This window comes from Macaca thibetana, chromosome 19 (genome assembly GCF_024542745.1).
Source record: "Macaca thibetana thibetana isolate TM-01 chromosome 19, ASM2454274v1, whole genome shotgun sequence".
NCBI classification, from domain to species: domain Eukaryota; kingdom Metazoa; phylum Chordata; class Mammalia; order Primates; family Cercopithecidae; genus Macaca; species Macaca thibetana.
The window spans coordinates 26,878,568-26,896,480 of NC_065596.1; the positions used below are offsets into that span (position 1 = coordinate 26,878,568).

General features: G+C 41.4%; 2 protein-coding genes and 1 pseudogene across 2 annotated transcripts in view; all 3 read right to left on the bottom strand.

The window, feature by feature from the left end:
- Positions 1-10,632, bottom strand: part of SYMPK (symplekin scaffold protein) — a 278,017-nt gene extending 267,385 nt beyond the window's left edge. The window contains exon 1 of the mRNA XM_050772062.1: positions 10,629-10,632. The gene's annotated coding sequence lies outside the window, so the exon portion shown is untranslated. The remainder of the gene's footprint in view (positions 1-10,628) is intronic.
- CCDC8 (coiled-coil domain containing 8) overlaps positions 1-17,913 on the bottom strand; it is a 323,648-nt gene that overhangs the window by 105,127 nt on the left and 200,608 nt on the right. The gene's annotated exons all lie outside the window — the stretch shown is intronic.
- Positions 2,339-3,720, bottom strand: LOC126943507 (putative elongation factor 1-alpha-like 3; annotated as a pseudogene).

Here is a 17,913-nt window from a genome sequence, read left to right on the forward strand (position 1 = left end):
GAGAGGGGCAACTTGAAGGGATAATTTTTAATACATTTTATAATGATAATCATTTAGATAAATTATCCTTAATGTTGTATCTCATTAATACTAAGATGTCATTGAAAGACACACTGTTGTTTTACAACTCTAAGATGCAATCTCATCACTTAGAATGTTTATACTTATTAACAGAGCTTCTTGCTCTGTTGAGACGTAGACTTTTGGAAGGCAAATAGAAAAATAAAAATATGTGGGAAATAAATGTGTTAAAGATTTCTTAAAATGTCTCCACATTTGGAGACTACCTCCTGTGAATCATCTTTCAACCCCAGATTGGTTCCTGTGCTTTCTTACACAACATCGTTCTCAGTTCTACCAACAGCACTGGTCATGCAGAGTTTGGTTTTATTCTAAGCTGCTGACACCCGTGCTGCAAGTTATCATTGAACTGGTGACACTAGCCCCTTCTTTCTTTGAATTTTCTTTCATCTACTCCTAGAGATTTTGACAACTCCTTCTGCCTTTCTTTCTTTTTTTTTAAATTATACTTTATGTTCTAGGGTACATGTGTACAACGTGCAGGTTTGTTACATATGTATACATGGGCCATGTTGTTTTCCTTGTGCTAGGCAATCCTTTTGTGCCTATCTCAGAAACAAAATGTGATACTCTTCATCCCTTTGTCTTCTTGTGTCCCATAAAGCACTTGGTTATTGATTTGCAAGAAAATATGTACCTGGGTTTATTCCTAAAACAATGAGTATGTGCTTCATTAACAGTAAATTTACTTCATGGTCTTCTATTAATGTGTCATTCTGCACACACAACACACGAGCCAAATCATGGTGTTTTCTGATATTTAAAATGACAATTACACTCAACACATGAAACATAAGCAATCCACACAACTTAATTGAAGTGTCAAGAATATTAACCTGAAGACTTAGTTTGTCCCTGTACAAGCGACAGCAGCTATGTCACTCTGCTTGTCTGACAGCTATTGCAAGACCTTATTGATGATAAGTTGCATCACTAGTTCAAGGATATGGGAATGTAGACTATATATGTACATCTCTGAGTGGAGGAGAGTCATTCTAATTTGAAACTGAGTATTTATGAGGATCAGATGAAGTCACACTTGAAAAAGCTCCCAGCACAGTAGCTGGCATGTGTCAAGCTCTTAGTGTTTTCTCTTCTCAACTGTGCTTTCTTAAGAAAGCTGCAAAACAGGCTGGCACAGTGGCTCACACCTGTAATCCTGGCACTTCGGGAGGCTGAGGCAGGAGAATAGCTTAAAGCCAGAAGTCCAAGACCAGCCTGGGCAACAAAGTGAGACCCTGTCTGTGCCAGAAAACAAAAATAAAATTAGTTGGGCATGGTGGCGCATGCCTACATTCCCAGCTACTTGGAAGGCTGAGGTGGGAGGATCACTTCAGCCCAGGAGTTCGGGGCTGCAGTGAGCTGTGATGGCACCACTGTAATCCAGCCTGGGTGACTGAGTGAGATGCTGTTGAAAGGAAAGAAGAAGGAAGGAAGGAGAAGAAGAGAATAAGAAAGAAAGAGCAAAATATACACATCTTGTTCCATGAACTATTGACAATTTAGGTCATAGGCAATCATCCTTAGTCTAAATTTTCTTGAAGGAAGAAATAACTTTCTGGCACTAAGTTTCAACATAATTTAGGTACTGGATAATTTTTGCTGATTTAATGAAAATTATCAATCCTCCTCCCAGAAAATTGTTCTTAAACGGATGTATAGGTAGATAGGTAAGATGTATAGGTAGGTAGGTAGGTAGATAGATAGATAGATAGGTGATGGATGGATGGGTGCTTAGATGACAGATGTTAGATTGATAGACGACAGACAGACTGCATGCAATTTCCTTTTTTAGTCACTAATTTTACTTTTTTTAAACGTTAAAAATTTACTTTTAATTTTTTCATAAGTTATTGGGGTACAGATGGTATTTGGTTACATGAGTAAGTTCTTTAGTGGCGATTTGTGAGATTTTCGTGCACCCATCACCCGAGCAGTATACACTGCACCCTATTTGTAGGCTTTTATCCCTCACCCCTTCCCAACCTTCCCCCTAAGTTCCCAACGTCCATTGTATCATTCTTATGCCTTTGCACCCTCATAGCTTAGCTCCCACATATTGGTGAGAAGATATGATGTTTGGTTTTCCATTCCTGAGTTACTTCACTTAGAACAGTTTTCTCCAATCTCATCTACGTTGTTGCAAATGCTGTTAAATCATTACTTTTTTTTATGGCTGAGCAGTATTCCATTGTATATATACACATGCCACAGTTTCTTTTTTTTTCTGCATTAAACTTTTTAAATGGGTCTCAAAATTCTGTGATAAATTTTTGGTCAAGCTGTTTCCATTAAAAAGTACTGATTTAAAAAACTAGTAACTTAAAACTGCCACACGCAAAAAAGAAAACCAAAGTGGTCCACAAAACATTCTCCTTTCCTTTTGAAGGTTTTATGATGCATTGTTATCCCTAACCAGTCTTTTATTACTAAAGTTAAATGGCCAATTGAAACAAACAGTTCTCAGACTGTTCTTCCACCACCGATTAAGACCAGGGTGGCAGGTATTAGGGATAATATTCATTTACCCTTCTGAGCTTTCTGGGCAGACTTGGTGAGCTTGCCAGCTCCAGCAGCCTTCTTGTCCACTGCTCTGATGACACCCATGGCAACTGTCTGTCTCACATCATGAACAGCAAAGCGACCCAGAAGTGGATAGTCCTAGAAGCTCTCAACACACATGGGTTTGCCAGGAACCACATCAACGATGGCAGCATCACCAGACTTAAAGAATTTAGGGCCATCTTCCAGCTTTTTACCAGAATGGCGATCAATCTTTTCCTTCAGCTCAGCAAACTTGCATGCAGTATGAGCCATGTGGCAATCCAGTACAGGGGCATAGCCAGTGCTGATTTGGCCTGGATGGTTCAGGATAATCACCTGAGTGGTGAAGCCAGCTGCTTCTATTGGTGGGTCGTTTTTGCTGTCACCAGCAACGTTGCCAAGATGAACATCCTTGACAGACGCATTCTTGACATTGAAGCCCACATTGTCCCCAGGAAGAACTTCACTCAAAGCTTCGTGGTGCATTTCGACAAATTTTACTTCAGCTGTAACATTGACTGGGGCAAAGGTGACCACCATACCAGGTTTCAGAACACCAGTCTTCACTCAGCCAACAGGAACAGTACCGGTACCACCAATTTTGTAGACATCCTGGAGAGGCAGGTGCAAGGGCTCGTCAGTTGGATGAGCTGGTGTCAGCTGGATTCGGTGCAGAGCCTCAAGCAGCATGGTTCCACTGGCATTGCCATCCTTACAGATGACTTTCCATCCCTGGAACCAAGGCATGTTAGCACTTGGCTCCAGCATGCCGTCACCATTCCAACCAGAAATTGGCACAAATGCTACTGTGATGGGGTTGTAGCCAATTTTCTTAATATAAGTGCTGACTTCCTTAACAATTTCCTCATATTTCTTCTGGGTGTAGGGTGGCTAGGTAGAATCCATTTTGTTAACACCAACAATTAGTTGTTTCACGCCCAGTGTGTAAGCCAGAAGGACATGCTCTCGGGTCTGCCTATTCTTGGAGATACCAGCTTCAAATTCACCAACACCAACAGCAACAATCAGGACAGCACAGTCAGCCTGAGATGTCCCTGTAATCACGTTTTTGGTAAAGTCTGTGTGTCCTGAGGCATCAATGTCCAATGACGACAATGTTGATACGAGTCTTTTCCTTTCCCATTTTGGCTTTTAGGGGTGTTCTGGTGGCAAACTCATTGCAAAAAAGTACCACAGTTTCTTTATCCACTCGTTGACTGATGGTTATTTGGGTTGGTTCCACGATTTTGCAATTGGAATTGTGCTGCTATAAACATGCATGTGTGAGTATCTTTTTCGTATAATGACTTCTTTTCCTCTGGGTAGACACCCAGTAGTGGAATTGCTGGGTCAAATGGTAGTTCTACTTTTAGTTCTTTAAGGAATCTCCACACTGTTTTCCATAGTGGCTGTACTAGTTTACATTCTCACCAGCAGTGTAGAAGTGTTCTCTGATCACTGCATCCATGCCAACATCTACTGTTTTTTGATTTTTTGATTATGGCCATTCTTGCAGGAGTAAGGTGGTATCGCATTGCGGTTTTGATTTGCATTTCCCTGATCATTAGTGATGTTGAACATTTTTTCCTATGTTTGTTGGCCATTTGCATATCTTCTTTGGAGAATTTTCTTTTCATGTCCTTAGCCCACTTTTTGATGGGATCGTTTACTGATTTGTTTGAAATCCACAATCCCCATCAAAATACCACCATGATTCTTCACAGACTTAGAAAAAACAATTCTAAATTTCATATAGAATCCACATAGCCAAAGCAAGACTAAGCAAAAAGAACAAATCTGGAGGCATCGCACTACCTGATTTCAAACTATACAATAAGGCCATAATCACCAAAACACCATAGTTCTGATATAAAAATAGGCACATAGACCAATGGAACAGAATACAGAACCCAGAAATAAACCCAAACGCTTACAGCCAACTAATCTTCAACGAAGCAAACCAAACCATAAAGTGGGGAAAGGATACTCTTTTCATCAAATGATGCCAGGATAATTGGCTAGCCACATGTGGGAGAACGAAATAGGATCCTCCTCTCACCTTATACAAAAATCAACTCAAGATGGATTAGAGACTTCCATCCTGAAACTGTACAATTCTAGAAGATGATATTGGAAAAACCCTTCTACACTTTGACTTAGGCAAGGATTTCATGACCAGGAACCCAAAAGCAAATTCAATAAAAACAAAGATAAATAGTTGGGACTTAATTAAACTAAGGAGCTTTTGCACGGCAAAAGGAACAGTCAGCAGAGTAAACAGACAACCCACAGAACGGAGAAAATCTTCACAATCTATACATCTGACAAAGACTACTATCCAGAATCTACAATGAACTTTTTAACTTTTATTTTAAGTTCAGGGGTACATTTGCGGGTTTGTTATATAGGTAAATTTGTGTCATGGTGGTTTTTTGTACAGATTTTTTCATCACCCAGGTATTAAACCTAGTACCCATTAACTATTTTTCTTGATCCTCTCCCTCTTCTCATCCTCCACTCTCTGAAAGGCCCCAGTGTGTGTTGTTCCACTCTATGTGTCCATGTTTTCTCATCATTTAGCTCCCACATATAAGTACAAACATGTGATATTTGGTTTTCAGTTCCTATGTTTGCTAAGGATAATGGCCTCCACCTCCATTTATGTTCCTGCAAAGGACATGATCGTATTCTTTTTTTATGACTCCATAGTATTCCGTGATATATATGTATCACATTTTCTTTATCCAGTCTACCATTGATGGGCATTTAGGTTGACTCCGTGTCTTTGCTATCATGAATAGTGCTGCAGTGAACATACACGTGCATGTGTCTTTATGATAGAATGATTTATATTTGGCTGGGCGCGGTGGCTCAAGCCTGTAATCCCAACACTTTGGGAGGCCGAGACGGGTGGATCACGAGGTCAGGAGATCGAGCCCATCCTGGCTAACAAGGTGAAACCCCGTCTCTGCTAAAAAATACAAAAAACTAGCCGGGCGAGGTGGTGGGCGTCTGTAGTCCCAGCTACTCAGGAGGCTGAGGCAGGAGAATGGCGTAAACCCGGGAGGTGGAGCTTGCAGTGAGCTGAGATCCAGCCACAGCACTCCAGCCTGGGCGACAGAGGGAGACTCCGTCTCAAAAAAAAAAAAAAAAAAAAAGAATGATTTCTATTCTTCTGGGTATATACCCAGTAATAGAATTACTGGGACAAATGGTCTTTCTGTTTTTAGGTCTTTGAGGAATCACCACACTGTTTTCCATATGGTTGAACTAATTTATACTCCCACTACAGTGTATAAGTGTTCCTTTGTTCCTTTTTCTCCACAACCTTGCAAGTATCTATTATTATTATGTCTTAAACTTTTTAATAATAACTATTTGGACTGGTGCAAGATGGTATCTCACTGTGGTTTTGACTTGCATTTCTCTAATGATCAGTGATACTGAGCTTTTTTGATACGCTTGTTGGCTGCATGTATGTCTTCTTGAAAAGTGTCTGTTCATGTCCTTTGCCCACTTTTTAATGGGGTTGTTTGTTCTTTTTCTTGTAAACTTAAGTTCCTTATAGATGCTGTATATTAGACCTCTGTGAGATGCATAGTTGGCAAAAATTTTCTCCCATTCTGTAGGTTGTCTGTTTCTTTTGCTGTGCAGCTTTTCAGTTTAATTAGATCGTATTTGTCAATTTTTGCTTTTGTCATGATTGCTTTTGGCATCTTGGCTATGAAATCTGTACTTGTTCCTATGTCCAGAATGGTATCGCCTAGGTTATCTTCCAGGGTTTTTTACAATTTTTGGTTTTACATTTAAGTCTTTAATCCATCTTGAGTTGATTTTTGTATATGATGTAAGGAAAGAGTCCAGTTTCAATCTTCTGTATATTATTTTTATACATATGCAATTATTTTGTATAATATGCAATCTTCTGCTGCCAGTTATCTCAGCACCACTTCTGAATAGGGAGTCCTTTCCCCATTGCTTGTTTTTATCAGCTTTGTCTCAGATCACATAGTTGTAGGCATGCAGCCTTATTTCTGGGCTCTCTATTCTGTTGCATTGGTCCATGTGTCTGTTTTTGTGGCAGTACCCTGCTGCCTTGGTTACTGTAGCCCTATAGTATAGTTTGAAGTCAGGTAGGATGATGCCTCCAGCCTTGTTCTTTTTGATTGGGATTGCCTTGGCTATTCGGGCTTTTTTTGGTTTCATGTGAATTTTAAAATAATTTTTCCTAGTTATGTGAAGAATGTTATTGGTAGCTTAATAGGAATAGTGTTGAATCTATAAATTGCTTTTGATAGCAGCGGCTGACCGTCTGAAGTGGTCACTGCCATCATGCTGGCTGCAGCAGGGAGGTGCACTGCAGTGGTGGCAGGAGTGACTGCAGGAGCAACAGTGGTGGTGGTGGTGGAACCCCTGTGCATCCCCTGTGCCCTGTGTTCCCGAGGCAGCTGACTGCGCCACTCTCACCCTTGCACGGCCTAACAGGACCCACTCTCAGGCCTGGCGCCTCCACTGCAGCCACAACCTTGCTCCTCGCTGCGTCCCAGGAACCCACAAGCACCAGGCAGAAGGCACAGCCAGGACTCCTGGGGCCTGCCCTGAGAGCGTCGAATTTGTGCAGGGTTGGTCAGGGCCGCTGTGCTGCCAGCACCTTGCCTGCCATCACTGCAGGGAAAATGTAGAGAAGAGGTGGGCAGTCCCCCGAGCCAGCCCCTGGGAGCCCTGTGGAGCCCACTGCCCTGGGCACCACCACAATGGGGCCGGGCTGAGTCACCCTCCAGCAGGGGAGCAGCCTCGTTGGGCACAGAGGGGCAGGCAGAGAGGAGCCCTGAGGTGGAGCTGTGTACAGGGTGGTACCACACTTCACAGAGCCAGCTGAAACCAGGAGGAGGCAGGTGCCCCACCCTTCTGGATGTGGCTACAGTTTCCCAAGTCAGGGCTGCAGTTTCCCAAGTCGCGGCGGCAGACCGGGGCCTCCCTGTGTTCTTGGGGGCTGGGAGCAGGCAGGAGCCCCACCCTCCCAAGCACAGGGAGGACCTAGGCATCTCGGCACTTTGGGGGGCCGGGAAGGCCCCTCTTTCCATCTGCTGAGGAGTGTTTCGTTCCCATTATGTGGTCGATTTTTCAATGTGTGCCATATGGTGGTGAGAAGAATGTATATTCTGTTGCTTTTGTGTGGAGAGTTCTGTAGAAGTCTGTCAGGCTCATTTGATCCAGTGCTGAGTTCAGGTCCTGAATATCTTTGTTAATTTTCTGACCCGATGATCTGTCTAATACTGTCAGTGAGGTATTGAAGTTTCCCACTATTCTTGTATGGATGTCTAAATCTCTTTGAAGGTCTCTAAGAGCTTGCTCTAGGAATCTGGGTGCTCTTGTGTTGGGTGCATATGTATTTAGGATAGTTAGGCCTTCTTGTTGAATTGAACCCTTTACTATTACGTAATACCCTTCTTTGTCTTTTTTTTTTTTTTCTTTTAATCTTCATTGGTTTAAAGTCTTTGTCTGAAATTAGGATGGCAACTCCTGCTTTTTTTCTGTTTTCCATGTGCTTGGTAGATTTTCCTCCATCCCTTTATTTTGAGCCTATGTGTGTCATTGCATGTGAGATGGACTGCAAGAGTGGGCCACTCCATACCTATTTAACTCCTTACTTCCTCAGGAGCTGCTCAGGGCCAGGATCAAGTCCTCATGCTCAGCAACCCTGTGCAGGGCTTTCAGCTTCCTCCCCTTCCAGCTGAGGGCCTGCCTCCCTCACTCCACTCTCAGTGCCTTCCTTTCAAAGATCTGCTTGGTGTATGCTGGGCTTCTTGATGGTCAGTCTCTAGGTGGGAGAAGCTCTTCCTGGCTGCATCTGGTTGGCTGTCTCAGCTCCTCTCGCCAGTCAGAACCAATTTTTTTAAAAAACTAAATCATTCAAATTGAATTCTGAGATTTTAAGTCTGAGTTTAAGAAAGAACCTCTATGCACTTGTAAGAAATATATGTTACATATGAGGTTCCAGAAATGTTAAAAATTAATATGTAGAAAAGATATGTCATGCAAACACTAGCAAAAGAAAATTAGTGTAGTATAAGTGAATAGCAAGGTAGGCTTTAATACAAAAGATAAAGCTAGAGATAAAGCAGGACAAGGAATAATGACACAGGGGTCAATCCAAAAGCAATGTATAATAATTATGAATCTGAATATTCCTAATTACTTAGCTTCAAAAAAGTAACTAAAATAAAAGTGGAAATAAGCAACTTCACAACTATGGTGAAAGACGTTAATACACTTTTTGGGATAGCTTATATAATAAGGAGAACAAAAAATCAGAATGGGCTAAAAATTTGAACAACGCAACTAACACACATAACCAAACATATGTGTATATGTCTATATGTATTTACATGTGTGTATATATTTATATGTGTATGCATATATATGTATATATAGTATAAGACACACACACTATATATATATGTATGTATACACACACACACACACAAATATATATATATATATTTTGGGATGGAATTTCATTCTTGTTGCCCAGGCTGGAGTGCAGTGGCATGATCTCAGCTCACTGTAACCTCCACCACCTGGGTTTAAATGATTCTCCTGCCTCAGCCTCCTGAGTAGCTGGGACTACAGGTGTGCACCACTATGCTGGGTCAATTTTTGTATTTTTAGGAGAGACTTGGTTTCACCATGTTGGCCAGGCTGGTCTTGAACTGACCTTAGGTGATCCACCCACCTCAGCCTCCCGAAGTGCTGGAATTACAAGCATGAGCCCCCATGCCCAGCCTATATATATATATCTCAAAATGGTAGAACGTACATGATTTTCAAGTCTATGTAGAAGATTTACGCTAAATTGGTCATATGTTGGCTCATAAGGAAAATCTCAGCTTCCAGAGGATGAACATTATTAAAAATAGGTTTTTGAGCTGGGCACAGTGGCACCTGCCTGTAATGCCAGAAACTTAGGAGGCTAAGGTGGGAGGATCACTTGAGCCAAAGAGTTCAAGTCTAACCTAGACAACATAGTGAGACCTCGTCTCTAAAGAAAATGTTCTCTGGGACTCCCAGTTTCTAGTCAAGCATGTAAGAGGCTTGGAACTCCTCACCACCATCTTAACAGAAAGTAAATACTGAACAAAGTAAAAAATTAACAACTCTTAGATAAGTGGGATCACAGAGCAAACTACTGCCCTAAGATTTGTTGACACAGGCAGGTGGATACAGAGAATCAAACTACTGCAGTAGAAACCCATCAGCAGAAACGTCTGTGGGAACCAGTACCAGGATAGGAAAACACAAAGTCTAATGAATGAAATCCTGGAGGCTCAGTGTGGACCAATCTGAGAATTAAAAACTCCAGGGTGCCCAGTCTAAGGGGAGCCTCTGCACTTTTCTAAGAGTTTTACCTCCAGGAACCCTATGAGGTTCTCACAGCGAATATGGGAGAAAAACCTCCTTCATGCTCCGGCATGAAGGGGGAAGGGGAAAGTAACCATTGCAAAACACACCAGAGTGTTCTGTTCTTGTTAACAAGCTCTGCCATTAAGAGAAACCATTTTACCAGAGCCTAAATTATTAGGGTTTTATCAGAGCCTAAATGACCTGGAGGAAGAGAGTATCATTATTATACAGGACAGTAAACACCTATTGTTTGCGCTAAAGGGAAACCTTGCCTCTGTCTTCCAAGGAGGTTCACTACACAAACATCCTTGAAAAGAGTATGGAACAAAAGGACAGTCAATGCCTCACTGCCAGGCCAGCAAAATTGCAAGCGATCCATGGAGAATTGTCTCTGACACCAACAAACCCATATTTTTGAAAAGTAAATAAACACATGAGCAAGGTGATACTAGTGGGCAGGAAAACGCTACCTTGCTGCCGTGGTGACTGTGATAGTACCAGGTGTCTGGGAAGACACGCCAGGATCACAGAGTGGGGCCTGGTTTTAGAAGAATGCAAATCTGGTCATGAGTTTCACTGCTCAAAATTATTGAACGACTCCCCACCATGTCTAGGATGAAACCCAGGCTCCCTAGCTCATCCCATAAGGCTCTTCACTACCTGGGCCCGCCTTTCCCTCCAGCACCTTCTCCACCTACACCCACAGTGGTCCTCCGTCATCCAGCTGAACAGCCACTCCTAGAAACACCCAAAACTGGCTTCAGCAACATGACTTACCTACCAGCACCTGCTTGAAGCCCTGCTCCCAATAACTTAGTTCCCTTCAGTGTTTCTCCTTCTCCCCACCTTCCCACCCTGCTTCCAACTTCCCTCACTGATAGAGAATAAAGGACTCACTCTATGCATCCCATAGGACTCATGCTTACCTCTCTCATTATCTTGTTCTGCCATTGGTCACTCTTCTGGGTATTTGCCCAACCCGAATTCTCCCTAAATTATCAAAGATACACATGCAAAGAACAAAACTTCCAGTACGTGGTTTTTAAAAAGTACAAATAAAGTATCCTTCTCCTCCTTTTACCTCACCCCTCACTTGCTCATTGCTGTTAGCAGATTCCGGCTTCAGTATCTTCGAAGTTTCCTATCATACTCTCATAATTCTCTCTCGTGACTTTAGGGACCCAGGTTCACCATTACCAGTTGTGGAATTTTAACATTTACTTAACCTCTCCGAGCTGCAGTTTCTTCTTTAAGCACAATGAAATAATGACTTATAAGCATCCAATAACATAAATGTGTGTGTAAAGATCATGTAAACTGGGGACCCCACACACACCCCTTATCATGCCAAGTGACTCCACCTTGGGAAGTATGTTGGACAGAAAATTTTCAGAATGTAGAAATTTGCATTCTATTATTTTAATTGTCAAAAATAATAATGTTCCTAGCCCAGTTCATACCACCAGGTAATTTCCTCAAACATTACAAAAATACTCTTAAAAAGCTTTTTAGCAGTCTATCCAGGGTTTCTACATGAAACAGCCCTTCAGCATCAAGGGCTGGGCACGGTGGCTCAAGCCTGTAATCCCAGCGCTTTGGGAGGCTGAGATGGGCGGATCATGAGGTCAGGGGATGGAGACCATCCTGGCTAACACGGTGAAACCCCGTCTCTACTAAAAAATACAAAAAAAAACTAGCCAGGCGAGGTGGCGGGCGCCTGTAGTCACAGCTACTCGGGAGGCTGAGGCAGGAGAATGGCATAAACTCGGGAGGCGGAGCTTGCAGTGAGCTGAGATCCAGCCACTGCACTCCAGCCTGGGCGACAGAGCAAGACTCCATCTCAAAAAAAAAAAAAAAAAGAAAAAGAAAAGAAATATAGCATCAAAAAGAGTTACTTCTTTGTTAACATTTACTTACTGGTGAGTATGGGTATCTGAAGTAAGAAATATCTGCGTAATATCTGAGTCGAGTTATCTATTCCTTCTGCAATGAAAAAACAATGCACTGTGATATAATATAAATATACAAATATGTTATCTATCTATGTTTAAATTATTATATGAAAGAGACTATTTAAATTGGACTTAAGTAGGTAGCACCGCTGGTTGCTGTTAGGTATTATTACTGGGACCCATGCTGGGTGAAACCCTCCGGAAAATGGTAGGGAAGATTAGAGATACTGCTCTGTATGTACAAACAAGCCCAGAGAGCTGCTGATATTGGCTAATTGCACTCTGCATCCTCTTGCCTGGACTTCTGTCAATTTAAAAGCTTCCACTGGCTTCTACATGCACATTATAACAGCTTTTGATACAGATAATCTCATTTAGCTTATCACTGTCAAGTCTTCACAGCAAATATTATTATAGCTTAAGTTTATATAATGAAGAACACCTCTACACTACAAAATCCGAAGAATTTTCGTTTAACTCCTATAAATGCACTGGCTTTGTGAGGTTGCTGGGTGGAAATGCAGGGGTTGACTGTTACATGTTACTGCAGTTGATGTTTGAACAACACAGGCTTGAACTATGCAGGTCCATTTGTATTTTTTTCCACCTCTGCCACCCCTGAGACAGCAAGACCAATCCTTCCTCTTCCTCATCACCCTCTTCAGTGTGAAGGCAAGGATGAAGACCTTTATGATGATCTGCTTCCACTTAATGCATAGTAAATATATTTTCTCTTTCTCAAGATTCTTAATAACATTTTCTTTTCTCTATTTTACTTTATTGTAAGAATGTAGTGTATAATACATAGAATATACGACCTATGTATTAATCTGTTTATGTTATCAGTAAGGCTGCCCATCAACAGTAGGCTATTTGTAGTTATGTTTTTTTGTTTCTTTTTTCTTTTAGACAGAGTCTCACTCTGTCACCTAGGATGGAGTGCAGTGGTGCAATCATAGCTCACTCCAGCCTTGAATTCCTGGGCTCAAGCAATCCTTCTGCTTCAGCCTCCCAAAGTGCTGGGACTACAGGTGTGAGCCAGCAGGCCCAGCCAGTAGTTACATTTTTGGGGAGTCAAAAATTATATGCAGATTTTCAGCTGCACAGGGGTGTCAGGACCCCTAACACACACACTGTTCAAGAGCCAACTGTATTATCAGATGGTATCGTTGGCAATAACAATAGCTCACATTTATAAACCCCTTCCCATTTGCCAAGCACTGTAGGTAATGTCTCTGCTCAGACCCCTCCAGTGGCTTCCCTGTGGCTCAGAGAAAATCAAGACTGCGCACGGTGGCCTACTGAGTTGTACAAACAGGCCCTTGGTCTACTCTGACCCATCACCTGCCACTCACATTCCCTCCCTCAGACCCACCACATAGCCTCTGTTATTTGTTGAATGCCCCATGCTGGCCACCCCAACTTGGGCTAGAACCCTAGGGGATTCCTTGAGTAACCTGTGGGCCCACCCCTCACCTCTGTCAGGTCTCTGCTCAGAAGATACCTCATCACAGAGGCCTTCCCTGACCACCCTCACTTAGCATTGTCTACAGCAGGTGTTGGCAGACTTTTTATGTAAAGAGTCAGGCTTTGCAAAACATAAGTTTCTTCTGCAGCTACTCACTTCTGCCGTTGTAGTGCAGAAGCGGGAAGACAATACATGAATGAATGAATGAGTGAATGTGGCTGTGTTCCAGTAAAACCTTATTTATAGATACAGAAATGCTAAGTTCATTTAATATCATATATTTTAAATGTGTCTTGAAATGTTACTCCTCTTTTGATCTTTTTGACCATTGATACAATATAATTATTCTTAGTTTCTGGCAGTTGACCCTCAAGTCATGACATGCTGATACCTGTCCATGTAATTCTCTATCTCCTAAACTCCTTTGTTATTTTTCCATGGCATACATCGCTGGTTGATATCATATCATCTCATATCATATCGTATCATATCATATCTACTTACTCGATGTTTATTTTCTGTGTCTTCTGAACAAAATTAAACCCCTTATTTTGCTCACTGCTATATTCTTTGCAACTAGAACAACACTTGCATAAAATATGTATTCAAAATTATTTCTGAATAAATAAGTCAATACAAAGGTTAGTTTCCACACCCTGATTTTAATTATTTTATTTAAACACATACAGTAAGTTGACTCTTTTCTTTTTTTTTTTTTTTTTTTTGAGACGGAGTCTCGCTCTGTCACCCAGGCTGGAGTGCAGTGGCCAGATCTCGGCTCACTACAAGCTCCGCCTCCTGAGTTACGCCATTCTCCTGCCTCAGCCTCCCCAGTAGCTGGGACTACAGGCGCCCGCCACCTCGCCCGGCTAGTTTTTTGTATTTTTTAGTAGAGACGGGGTTTCACCGTGTTAGTCAGGATGGTCTCGATCTCCTGACCTCGTGATCCGCCCGTCTTGGCCTCCCAAAGTGCTGGGATTACAGGCTTGAGCCACCGCGCCCGGCCAAGTTGACTCTTTTCTATGCACAACTTTTTAACACAGGTATAGATTCATGTAATCACAATCATTATCAGGTTACAGAACAGTCGGATCACCCCAAATCCGACCCCAACCCTGGCATTCACTCTTCCGATAGTTTTGCCTTTCCTGAGTGTCACAGGAAAAGCTAAGTGGATTCTTACCTATGTAATTGTTGAGACCATCTTCTTGTATCTGACACGGTGCCTTTGAGATCTCACCAAGTCATGGTGTATGTAAATAGTTCCTTGCCTTTATATTGCTCAAAAGTTTCCATTGTATGTGTGTACCACGGTTTGTCTCCCATTTCCCCTGTTGATAGATATTTGAGTTGTTTCCATTTTTTTGCTATTACAAGTAAAATACTATGAATGCTTGTGCTTTTTTGGTGGGAACATACGTTTTCATTTCTCTGGGATAAATACCCAGGAGTGTGAGTGATGGTTTGTATGGTAAATGTATAATTTTATAAAAACAGCCAAAATGTTTTTCGGAGTGATACATATATATACCATTTTCATTTCTATCAGTAAAATAGGAGAAATTCAGTGTCTTTACTTGCTTGTTAGCACTCGGTATTGCCGGTATTCTCTCTCTCTTTCATATATGTTTGTGTGTAATTTCATAATATCTAAATATGCATACTCCAGTACTTGTTCACCTGCATCCCAGTGGCCCTCCCTCGTCCAGTCCAACACAGTCAATCCTTGCAACACCCCAAACAGGCTTCCACACATGACTTACCTACCAGTGAGTGACCCACTCACCAGCTTGAAGCCCTCCTTCCAGTAACTCTTAGTTCCTTTCAGCGTTTCTTCTTCTCCCCACCTTCCCATCTTGCTTCCAGCTTCCCTCACTGACAGAGAATTAAGGATGCACTAGAATTGGTAAAATTTAAATATATATATTAAATAAATAAATCATATAAATACATATTTATATGTATTTATTTATTATATTTATTATATAAAAATATTTATTTATTTATTTATTTATTTATTTAATATATATATTTAAATTTTACCAATTCTAGTAGATGGGAGGTAGTATCTCAGTGTGGTTTTAATTTGTAGTTCCAGTATGGCTAATATGTATAAGTAAATAAATATATAAATACGTATTTATATGTAATTATTATATATAAATATATATGTATTTATTTAATATATTATATACATTTAAATTTTACCAATTCTAGTAGATGGGAGGCAGTATCTCACTGTGGTTTTAATTTGTAATTCTAGTATGGCTAATATGTATTTATATGAAGGGGTGACCTGCCCCTCCACACCTGTGGGCGTTTCTCGTTAGGTGGAACGAGAGACTTGAGAAAATAAATGAAACACAGAGACAAAGTACAGAGAAAGAAAAAGTGGGCCCAGGGGACCAGTGCTTAGCATACAGAGGACCCGTGCTGCACCAGTCTCTGAGTTCCCTCAGTATTTATTGATCATTATCTTGACCATCTCGGAAAAGGAGAAGTGGCAGAATAATAGGATCATAGTAGGGAGAAGGTCAGCAGTAAGACATATGAATAAAGATCTCTGTGACATGAATAAGTTTAAGGAAAAGTGCTGTGCCTTGATATGCATATGCAAACATCTCCATAAACCTTTTTAGTGCATAAAGAGCAGTATTGCCACTAGCACATCCCACCTTCAGCCCTAAGGCAGTTTTCTCCTTTCTCAGTAAATAGAACATAATATCGAGTTTTACACCGAGATGTTCCATTGCCCAGGGACCAGCAGGAGACAGATGCTTTTCTCTATCTCAACTGCCAAGAGGCCTTCTTTCCTCTTATACTAGTCGTCCTCAGCACAGACCCTTCACGGGTGTCAGGCTGGGGGATGATTAGGTCTTTCCCTTCCCACGAAGCCATATTTCAGACTATCACATGGGGAGAAACCTTGGACAATACCTAGCTTACCTAGGCAGAGGTCCCTGGGACCTTCCGCAGTGTATGTGTCCCTGGGTACTTGAGATTAAGAGAATGGTGATGACTTTTCACAAGCGTACTGCCTTCAGGCACTTGTTTAACAAAGCACACCCTGCACAGCCCCAAATCCGTTAAACCTTGAGTCACCATAGCACATGTCTCTTGCAAGGACAGGATTGGGGGTAGGGTCACAGATTAACAGCATCTCAAATATAGAATAAAATGGAGTCTCTTATGTCTACTTCTTTCTGTATAGACACAGTAACAGTCTGATCTCTCTTTCTTTTCCCCACAAGTGGGGTGTTAAAATCTCCCATTATTATTGTGTGGGAGTCTAAGTCTCTCTGTAAGTCTCTAAGGATTTGCTTTATGAATCTGGGTGCTCCTCTATTGGATGCATATATATTTAGGATAGTTAGCTTTTCTTGTTGAATTGATCCCTTTACTGTTATGTAGTAGCCTTCTTTGTCTCTTTTGATCTTTGTTGGTTTAAAGTCTGTTTTATCAGAGACTAGGATTGCAACCCCTGCTTTTTTTTTGCTTTCCATTTGCTTGGTAGATCTTCCTCCATCCCTTTATTTTGAGCCTATGTGTGTCTCTGCACGTGAGATGGGTCTCCTGAATACAGCAAACTGATGGGTCTTGACTCTTTATCCAATTTGCCAGCCTGTGTCTTTTAATTGGACCATTTAGCCCATTTACATTTAAGGTTAATATTGTTATGTGTGAACTTGATCCTGTCATTATGATGTTAGCTGGTTATTTTGCTCGTTAGTTGATGCAGTTTCTTCCTAGCATCGATGGTACATTTACATTTTGGCATGTTTTTGCAATGGCTGGTACCGGTTGTTCCTTTCCATGTTTAGTGCTTCCTTTAGGAGCTCTTGTAGGGCAGGCCTGGTGGTGACAAAATCTCTCAGCGTTTGCTTGTCTGTAAAGGATTTTATTTCTCCTTCACTTATGAAACTTAGTTTGGCTGGATATGAAATTCTGGGTTGAAAATTCTTTTCTTTAAGAATGTTGAATATTGGCCCCCACTCTCTTCTGGCTTGTAGAGTTTCTGCTGAGAGATCTGCTGTTAGTCTGATGGCTTCCCTTTGTGGGTAACCCAACCTTTCTCTCTGGCTGCCCTTAACATTTTTGCCTTCATTTCAACTTGGTGAATCTGACAATTATGTGTCTTGGAGTTGCTCTTCTCGAGGAGTATCTTTGTGGTGTTCTCTGTATTTCCTGAATTTGAATGTCGGTCTGCCTTGCTAGGTTGGGGAAGTTCTCCTGGATAATATCCTGCAGAGTGTTTTCCAACTTGGTTCCATTCTCCCCGTCACTTTCAGGTACACCAATCAGATGTAGATTTGGTCTTTTCACATAATCCCATATTTTTGGAGGCTTTGTTCATTTCCTTTTACTCTTTTTTCTCTAAACTTCTCTTCTCACTTCATTTCATTCATTTGATCTTCAATCTCTGATACTCTTTCTTCCAGTTGATTGAGTTGGTTACTGAAGCTT